Genomic DNA, 10036 nt, shown 5'->3' with positions numbered 1-10036 from the left:
AAAACAAGTGTGTGTGTGTGTGTGTGTGTGTGTGTGTGTGTGTGTGTGTGTGTGTGTGTGTGTGTGTGTGTGTGTGTGTACTTGTATTACTATACTACTATACTTACAAGTATAGTAGAATTCGCACACCGAAGATGGCTGATCTACAAGCTCGCAACTCAACACAGCACGACACATTGTGAGCTTATAGATCAGCTATTTTCTGGTGTAGGGTTAGAATGGCAAAACAGTAGTCCTTTAAAATATTAAAGGACTACTTCACCACTTTTCAATCTTAATTTATTGGTCCTTACTAATGTTCATGATAAAATGCCAATTTATTTTTCTACTGTGTCTCATGGACGGGCTGTCAGCAGTTCAGAAACCCGATGGGGAATCCAAGCTAATAGAAACTGCAGGCTTTCTATTCATGAAAAGTTGCAATGTGATAATGGAAGCCACCGTTCTCACGATAATAAAGATCTAAACATATTAAATAAAAAATCTTGTTTAAAAAAAAAATCTGCGTAACGATGATCTCACTGGTGGACGGGTTTCTGAACTGCCCACAGCCCTCTTATGAGACAGACTGAGTAGAAATAAATTGTGGTATTACTATTTTATAATGAACATTAGTGAGGACCAATTAAATGAAGATAGGTTGAAAAGTGGTGAAGTGGTCCTTTAATGGTATGCATAGTAACACAAACGTATGTGTGCATGTGTGATAATCTCACCAGACCACACTGCTATACCTCAATTCCCAGTACAATCACTCTTCTACCACTGTTCACATCACACAATCGATATTTTAGTTTTCAATTGTTTTTCATATCATTGTTTTAAATACAACAGCCCAAATTACATAAACATCAATAAACAAATCCCTCCCACAGGAAAAGTACAAAATAAATAATAGAAATATAAGTACTTTCTAATTAGTTCTTAAGCAAACGAAATTAAACATGTGACAAAGGCAGTGTTTGGTCATCTGTCCTGCAAGCCTCTTTGTCAGCGATATAAGCTTGTTATTGCACCTGTCCGTCTGTGAGTTCCTCTGTCTGTAGTGTTCCCAGATTGTGAGAGAAATTAGCAACGAGGTCTATGAAAACAAGCCCAAAAGGCTATTTGAGAATACCAGATCTACAAGCTCACAATGTGTCACATCGATGTGACAAGCTTGTAGATCTGCTATTTTCAACAAAACAAATCTTGGAAAAAAGTGACAAATAACAACAAATCTGTTGTGGGGTTCTCTGGCACGGAATATTTTTAGAGGGTCCTCGGACAAATACATTAATGTGGGTTCCTTGACATGGAAATCACTGGGAATCACTGGTTTATTGGAAACAAGCTTATAATAAGCGGACATGGCAACACTGTCTGTCCACAGATGCTGTTGTCCCCTCACCCACCACACCCCCCAACCCTGGGCCATTACCACTGTAATGTCCCAGCAGGCTTAGAACAGCATGTTCCACTGCAGCCTGTTATAGTTGTAATAGTGATTTACCGCATGCCACTAGGTCGTCTGTGGCACAGGCAACACATTGTTGCTGTCGGCCAGGAAAACCTTCACTTTTTATGTATTTCCCCCTCATAAATGTGTTTACTTATGCAACAGTGTGTCACACAAAAGTTGCAAAAATAGCCCATCCACAAGCTCAATGCATCGCTTCACCTTAACCATAACTACATCCATATGAACTGCCTTTATGACATATTGGTACAATAGTTCATATGGTGTGTATATTGTACATCTGTATGTCCAAACCTGTTCCTTTTAATCATATTTATAAAATTAATTTACATAACATACTCTATACCATACAAATGTACTAGTTATATTGTAACATACTCTACCATACCGATGTACTACAGTAGGTATAATTGTATTAACTTACTATACAGATCTACTAGTTATTTTGCATTAACATGCTCTACAAGATTCGTTAAAATCACATTTTATTCATTAACGTAATTCCCAATATTCTATTTTCAAACTAAAGAGGATTGAAGTGAAGCAACAACTATAGGCTTAAGTTTTTCTCTCCACTCAACTGACTGTTCTTTTATGACACATCTGGATGTATATAGTTTTTAACCATACTAATTATTGGTATAATGCTCTGCCTCAGGGGACCATGAATGACGACCAATGGAACTTGTGAAGTAGAAAAGCTGTCGTATTCAGTGCACAGGCTGCTGTGTTGAAGTCACTCATCACACCTGTTCCAAAGGAGCATAGTGGAATTGCCTAATTATACAGAAAAAGAAAACACTGATGGAATTTGCAGCCTTCATCATAACAAAGGGCTTTTATCAGGCTTTTTTATTTATTTTTCAACATAATTATGTATAAAAATGTAAAAAGAACCACCGCTCATCTGCTGAAAAAACGTATGTGAGGTGCTGGAGTCCCAAAGGGATAATGACAAATAAAGGGAAGCTCCGCACACTCAGATCTGTGCACAATCAAAGTATTTATTTTGCAAGCTTTCGGTCTACTGACCACCTTCAGGCTTGCCTGAAGAAGGTCAGTAGACAGAAAGCTTGCAAAATAAAATATCTGCTATAAAATATATATAATAATACCGATTATTACCAATAACGATATTGCATTTTAAGGCCGATATCGGTCAATATCGATGTGATGACCTATTAATTGCCCATCCCTACGATGTACTAGTTGTTATATTGTATTAACATACTCTACCATGCAAATGCACTAGCTATATTGTATTAACATATACTCTACCATAAATGTACTAGTTATATTGTATATAATCTACCATACTGATGTAGTAGTTGTATACTATTAACATGCTCCACCAATGACACCATACAGAAATATGAATATTTTTCTGTTTCTTTATTAAAATAAGTCCTGGATTACAGTTTTAACTGGCAGCAGCAGTTTAGGCCGTAGACAGTGTTCTTTCAGGTTGTGTTAACCCATTCAGGCCTTACGTAAAAATAAAATAAAATCTAAATCATGACAATTTTCTGAAAGATTTGAGGCACATTTTAACGATTTAAAAAAAATAGCAGACCTACAAATTCATAGCGTGCCACTCGGTGGCGCGCTATGAGCTTGTAGATCTGCTATTTTTCAATAGCTAAATTATAACATAATGTTTGAAACACCAAAAGGGGTTCCCGCCAGAGGTGTAACAGAGAAGCAGGACTCTGTCAGTGGACGGTTCATGGCTGCACATTGAAAGGTCACAATTTTTATTTTTTTATATCCCAAGAGATGGTGATCATTGCCACTGTGGAGAACTGGAGATGAGATTACTTTAGGCATTGCAGATTAGCCGTCTGCAATGCCTGCTTCTCAGCAAAATCCTCGCTGTGAAAGTGTGAATTTAACTCAGAGGGTCTACAAGTGGAATAAAATGGACTCCTAAAGAGTCCATTTTGTTCCATGTTACACTCTTTGAGTTATAGATGTACTCTGGACAATCCCAGTGTCCAGGAACTAAAATAACAATCTAGGCATAGATACTATGAGGAGGCAGTGATGCTTACATCGTGGTTCTCAGAGTGTGGTCCTTGACGGAGTTCCAGGGGGTGCCCAAACAAAATGTGTTAATATATAGCATCAGTAGCATAAGATCAGTTTAACTGCATCAGATCTATATTCCAAAATATAGATATAGAGTGTGTGTGTGTGTGTGTGTGTGTGTGTGTGTGTGTGTGTGTGTGTGTGTGTGTGTGTGTGTGTGTGTGTGTGTGTGTGTGTATATATATATATAAAAAATCACACCCGTGTGAAGTAAGTGGTGCAACTCCGTGTGGGGGTCCCCAGGGGGGAGGGGGGAGTTCCAGACCCACAGGAACGTACCCAGGGTGCCGGCCTGATTCCGGCGAGCCGCCCCGCGTCCGAAACGGTTGAGAAATGACAGAGTTACCGTGTGGGGGTCCCTCTACTGTACCCTCCACTGTACTGTACTGTACTGTACTGACACACCCGAAATCACCATATATACAGTTAAAATGTGCGTGTGTTTGTGTGTGTGTTAGGCTGCGCACAGGTGATGAAAAACAACCATGCTGTTTTCGTGCTCAGACAGACCCAGCCACCAACCCACCCACCCAGCCAGCCACCCACACACATAGTCACTTAAGGAAGTGGTTGCACCACTTAAAAAGAAAACAAAATCTAAACTAATACTGAAACTTAAAAAAAACAATAAAAGTGAACGGAATCTGGCAAACCCACTCTTGAAATTAACTTAAACTAAAATTGATGATTTATTTTTTACAAAATAAAATAAAAACAACACACTTAATAGTGTAATATACAAAGACATAATAATTGTGGTTCTACATTTGCTTTCGCAAGGGCTAGGGTAACCACCCTCTATTTCCGATGGAGAGGCGTGTAGCATGGTGTTAGTGAAAGGTGATACTGTTATGCATAATACCAGAGCTTCCAGTCACGTCATCTGTATCCTTCTATTAATACAATGTTATCATGAGGCAATAGCAACATCAAATCTGCTCTCCACTCACCCACCATTGTTTATCTTAATTAGAGCGGAAATATGATTTTTTTTTTTTAAATATATATTTAATCAAAATCATCAAAAACATTTCTCCCCATCTTCTTTCGTGTAATTCCCATCAGGGGATAATCTGATTCCATCTGGTTCTGTTCTCTGCATCTTCCTTTGTCACTCCAGCCACCTGTACAGTATGTCCTCTCTCACCGCATCCATAAACCTCCTCTTTCACTGTCCTCTTCTCCTCTTGCCTGGCAGCTCCATTTTCAGCATCCTTCTCCCAATAGGCCTATCTCACAGCATTTCCCCGCCCCCTTTTTACGCCTCCTTTTGGAGATAGTGGTGTTATTTTTTTTGCGGTCCATAGGCTTCCATGTTAAAAGAGGTATTTTCACAAGCCACAAACTACCGTTTTGTAAAGGTAAGGTTTATTATTATTTGAGTTGTTATACCATTGTGTTTTCTTCATATTATTATCAGTCTTTGACATTTTAACATTAGGAAATGTACTTAGATTCTCCAGAGAAAAAAAGTGTAAATGCCTAATGTTAAATGACACCACTATCTACCGGAAGTGGGCGTGGAAAGGGGGCTGTGAGATAGGCCTATTAATGTACCCCTCATCCCTCCTCTGCACATGTCCAAACCACAACCTCACCTCTGATCTTATCCTTCCTTGTTACTCCTAATGAGAATCATAACATCCCAATGCCCCTCAGTAAAACTGAGGCTGAAGCTAACTAAGTAGTTGCTAGGTAGTAGCATATTGCATTAGCCTGAAAGAGTTGTGCCCATTTTGCATATTCAATCTTTCATTATCTGTACCTTCATATTGGCTAAAGGACTCAGAGACTGGCATGTAATGCCCTATTCATTTTCATATATTTCTCATATATAAATATTGTGAATTTGCCTGTATTATGATTGCACTTTTGGGTTTTGGCTGAATGTTGTTTGTATCGACACGGACAAGGGAATGTGTCGTACCTACGGACACTATAAAAGTGACACTTCCTGTTGTTTACAGCATGCTACGCTGACGAAGGCTCCAAGCCGAAACGCGTACGTTGTGCTGTCTATGCCAACCATAAAATAATAAAGTGCCTTAAACGACATGTCCGTGAGTGCTGGTATTCTCTTCTTAGAGATTTCTTATAAAGTTAACTTTCCCCGACCGCGCACCCGGTAAGAATGTACAGAGACATTGAGATGAATTGGAGTTGTGCAGGCTTCTTTGCTTCAAATTAGCCTGAAAGAGACCTATACTTTTCTGGGCATAGAGGGGCGGAACCATCTCCCGGCTGAGGCCGTCAGGCGACTTCTTATTGCTTCACCAACCTATGTGCCCGCATCCCCATCCCGCCCGCCTCTGCTTCCGACTCCACACAGCGGAAAACACTGACATCACCACATTTGGAGTGACGCCCCTCTGCACTCTTATTGGTTAGCGAAAATACAACGTATGCCAGTTCTCATGACCAGGCGTTTTTTCTCCTTTGAAAGCAAAACGCCTTGTTCTGGATATATTTCGTCAGAGAATCACTCTTTACTTATTTATATCCATAATAATAAATCTTTCCCTTAAAACCTGCACTATCCACAAGTTTCACACATGTATTTGCTAAATAGTTACTGTATCGATTTCAAATCATTGAATCGTATCGTATCGCTATAATGAACGAATATCGTCCATGTATCGTATCGTCAACCATGTATCACAGTATCGTGATACGTATCATATCGCTGTTAAATGGATTGTGACATAAAAATAACTTTTAGTAATTATTTTTCTTTTTTTAGCTCAATTGCACCCAAAAAACTTGAACTTTTAACATTCAGTAGATTTTCTGTGGTCTGGGGTTTTCTGGCTCAAACAACACATGTCAATGGGATTTGCCAGGAGATGTCACTGTTTGGCCTGTTTTCATTGTAGCTCAGAAAGGCTTCCAAACCCCAGAGAAAACTCCAGACCATCAAAGTTCAGGTTTTTTGGGTGTAAAAATAAATGAAAATTAATGTCACGAAACCTTTAAAATGTATCGTTACACCCCTACTCAATACCAAACAATGCACACCCACAACAAACGTTCCTGACCTGGTGGAGACCTGTGTTCCGAGGAGCACTTTTTTTTATTTTTTACTATCTACTTTCCCCCATCTTTTTTAATATTGTATTGTTGTGTTAGCACCCCCCCCCCCCCCCCCCCCCCCCCCCCCCTGCCACTCAGTTGGACCCCGGAGGTGTTGCAGAACTATTCACCGCTGCACAGCCAGACTGACATAATGTGTTCCTCAGAGACCTGCATTCATCTAAACCAGGACATTAGCTACTCCCACAAATCACTGTTATAAAATTCTGGACGTGCAATAACAATACCTGGCCTGATTAGAACTATGTATTTGACAGTGTACACAATACATTTGCACTATTTTCACAATGCATACTGAATGTCATGTTTGACATGTCCGATTTACAACTTTTTGGATGTATATTTGTAAACCTCTTCCTCCTTTTTCTTCTTCATAACCATTTAATTCCTATACAGTATAATAGCAAAGATAGCATTGTGTGTTGTATCTGCAATTTTTGTCTAAATGAAATGTCAATGTTTTTCCCATTTTGACAGGCCCTCTAGCCTCTAGTGTCATGTGGTTAATACTGTCAAAGTTCACGTGATATAGTCAGCTTTTCCATGAAACTAGCTAATTTTGTAACATATTATAGCCTGGTGGTTCTCAAAGTGGGGTTTAACCACTTTAACCCTATATACTGTAGACTACATTCGCAAGTTAACAACGAAGCACTATGTGACTCATTGTGAGCTTGTAGATCTGCTATTTAATAAAATGTGATTTTTAAATCAACATTTAACATTTTAACATCACAAATCTTGTATGGGGTCCCTGGCACAAAATATTTTCAGATGGGTGTCCGGGTGTCCACAGCCAAATGCAGAATAAGGATGTCTCATTACTATGAAACAAGTCGTATTGGTAAACTTGTTGTTTAGTCGCCATATCAGCCTCCTGCCAGCAGTGAAAGTTAAAGAGAGACACTCATGATAGATGGATGGAAATTGGACGGGAAGAAATATGTATAGAATTACAAAATAGTCGTGCAGCTGGAACCTAATGTAGGCATGTGCAATCTGACGAGAGTCTTTGTAGTGTAACGTGAGGAGGAATTCTGATTGGTGTATTTGACACTTGATTTACAGGGAACAGATTCAGGGGAGCTGGAATCTGTAGTAGTACTGCCAGTTCCAAGTCTGTTGAGTTGTCGGCATGCAAGAAAATAAAAGTTAAATACAAGTTAAAGGTAACAAGGAAAGCATTTTGATTGACACTCAGCCAGTAGTGGAAGAAGTAGGCCTACTCACATTTTTGTTAACTTAAGTAAAGGTAGCAATGCCACAATGTATAGAGATCTTGAAGGCTTGTGTTCAAAATGTTACTTGAGTAGAAGACGTACAAAAGTATTGGCATCAAAATGTAGGCTATTTACAGTACCAGAAGTAAATGCACTCGTTGTGCAGAATGTCCCGTTTCACAAGGTTTTCCAAAATGGTCATACTTTCCTTTGAAAATAGCTGATAGATCTGCTAGTTTTGAATAGACCAAGTACAAAATAGGGCTTAAGTTTTCAAAGAATTGTAGTGGAGTAAAATGTCCAATATTTGCTCTGAGATGTAGTGGAGTTTATTATAAAACAATGAGCATACTAAAGTAAAGTAAAAGTGCCTCAACATTTTAGTCAAGAACAGCACTTGAGTAAATGTACTTTGTTACGTCCAACCACTGCACTCGACCCTGTACTCCACAAGGGCTCCGTTGGTCTCAAGTAGGACTTGTTAGTGATAAACAGGTGGCAAGAAAATGGCAAAATCTATTGAATTACTCATGAAAACATTGCCATTACACAGTGCTGTAGTGTGTGTGTGTGTGTGTGTGTGTGTGTGTGTGTGTGTGTGTGTGTGTGTGTGTGTGTGTGTGTGTGTGTGTGTGTGTGTGTGTGTGTGTGTGTGTGTGTGTGTGTGTGTGTGTGAGAGAGAGACACAGAGAGAGACACAGAGAGAGAGAGAGAGAGAGAGACGAGGGGCCATAGCTGCCTGTGGGATTAGACTATATAAGGCTGTTCTATTTCTATTGCTTTTCCTCTGTGGGTTCAAAGCAATTGTACTGTAAGTCAATGCAAGCCAGAGAGGACTACACCCTTGAGGGGGTTCCAGGGGGTCCCCAGCAAATTAGTCAATATAGCATCAAAATCTAACCACTTTAAGCCTACATGTATATATGCTATTTTCTAAAAGGCGTGAAGAAATTAACATCAACGTTATGGGCGTCTCTAGCTGGCATACATTATTTTCAGATTGGGGTTCTTGACATGAAAAAGTTTGAGTATTAGGCTACTTCACTACACCCTCTTATATGAAGGAGATGGATGACATCTTACAAAGACGTTTACAAAGTAAACACAAGCATACTCTCCCATAGCTCTCCCATCTTAGACGGATGTCTTTTTAAATGTATTACATATATATTCTGCACAAACAAAATTCCCTGAAAGCCTTAGAGTATAACTTAACACATGTATGTTTGGAAAGGAAGGCGCTGTGTGACTGGACACCAGCACGACTGCAATGAATTTACTGCTCTTATTAATGGACTTTTAAGGGTGGTGTCAGTACTCTGACTGACAGGCTCTGAGGCTCATATGAATCTTTTATTACCGTCCATATCCAGAGTTTAGGAGGCAGTTCGCTGCAAAGGATAGACCAGGGAGAGACACTTTGGCCCCCCTCGAAAGACTCATTTCCTTCCCAGAGGGTGTTTCAGCAGTAACTTTCTAAATCTCCTGTCCCTTGATTTGGAAGAGCACCAAATGTGGGATGACCTTGTATTTGACACAGAGATTATTATGGATTCTTCTCTTTCTGATAGACTTCTTCATTGTCCTGGATTTGTCTTTTCGCTGGACGAGTATTGTTCTTGATCAAACGGTCCGAAGGCTGGTTTTGGGAAGTGTGATGTGCTCTCGTTGCCTATTTGTAGGCCGTCTATAAATAGTCAGACTGCCTACGCATGCTTGTGTGCTTTGATTGGAAATTGCCGTGCCCGGAGGGTCCACGGGCAGCGGGGGTCTGATCTATCAGACGGAGGACACAAAGAAACTTGAGAACGGTGAGTTAACTGCAGGCAACTTTTGGAAAATAATTAGTTCAACAAATTGTATCGGTTGAACTCCTGGCTCCAGTCATGAAGTAACTAAACAGTGCAGAGGAACGGGGAATAGATTTGTTTTGAGTTGACAATGCATCTCATGTGCTGTCCTGACTTGCATTGTCTGTTCTAATTCTTCTCTGACTTGCATTGTCTGTTCCAATTCTTCTCAATATGACAAAGGATGTTCACTATCTTTTTTGTTTGTTTGTTTGTTTGTTTGTATATATGACAACTAGCATCTCAACATTGCGGACATGCCATTATAGGCTTAATTTGTCAGAAGAGTTCTTTACATTTGACTTCCAAACATTTTAATTATTATTATT

At 39.6% G+C, this 10036-nt stretch overlaps 1 protein-coding gene across 1 annotated transcript in view; it reads left to right on the top strand.

Annotated features, from left to right (window-relative positions):
* Window positions 1-9269: 9269 nt before the first annotated feature.
* LOC306920772 (alpha-protein kinase 3-like) overlaps window positions 9270-10036 on the top strand; it is a 31238-nt gene continuing 30471 nt past the window's right edge. The window contains exon 1 of the mRNA XM_079497648.1: window positions 9270-9668. The gene's annotated coding sequence lies outside the window, so the exon portion shown is untranslated. The remainder of the gene's footprint in view (window positions 9669-10036) is intronic.

This window comes from Electrona antarctica (genome assembly GCF_951216825.1).
Source record: "Electrona antarctica genome assembly, chromosome: 3".
Classification (NCBI taxonomy): Eukaryota; Metazoa; Chordata; class Actinopteri; order Myctophiformes; family Myctophidae; genus Electrona; species Electrona antarctica.
This window is presented reverse-complemented; position numbering and strand designations above follow the sequence as displayed.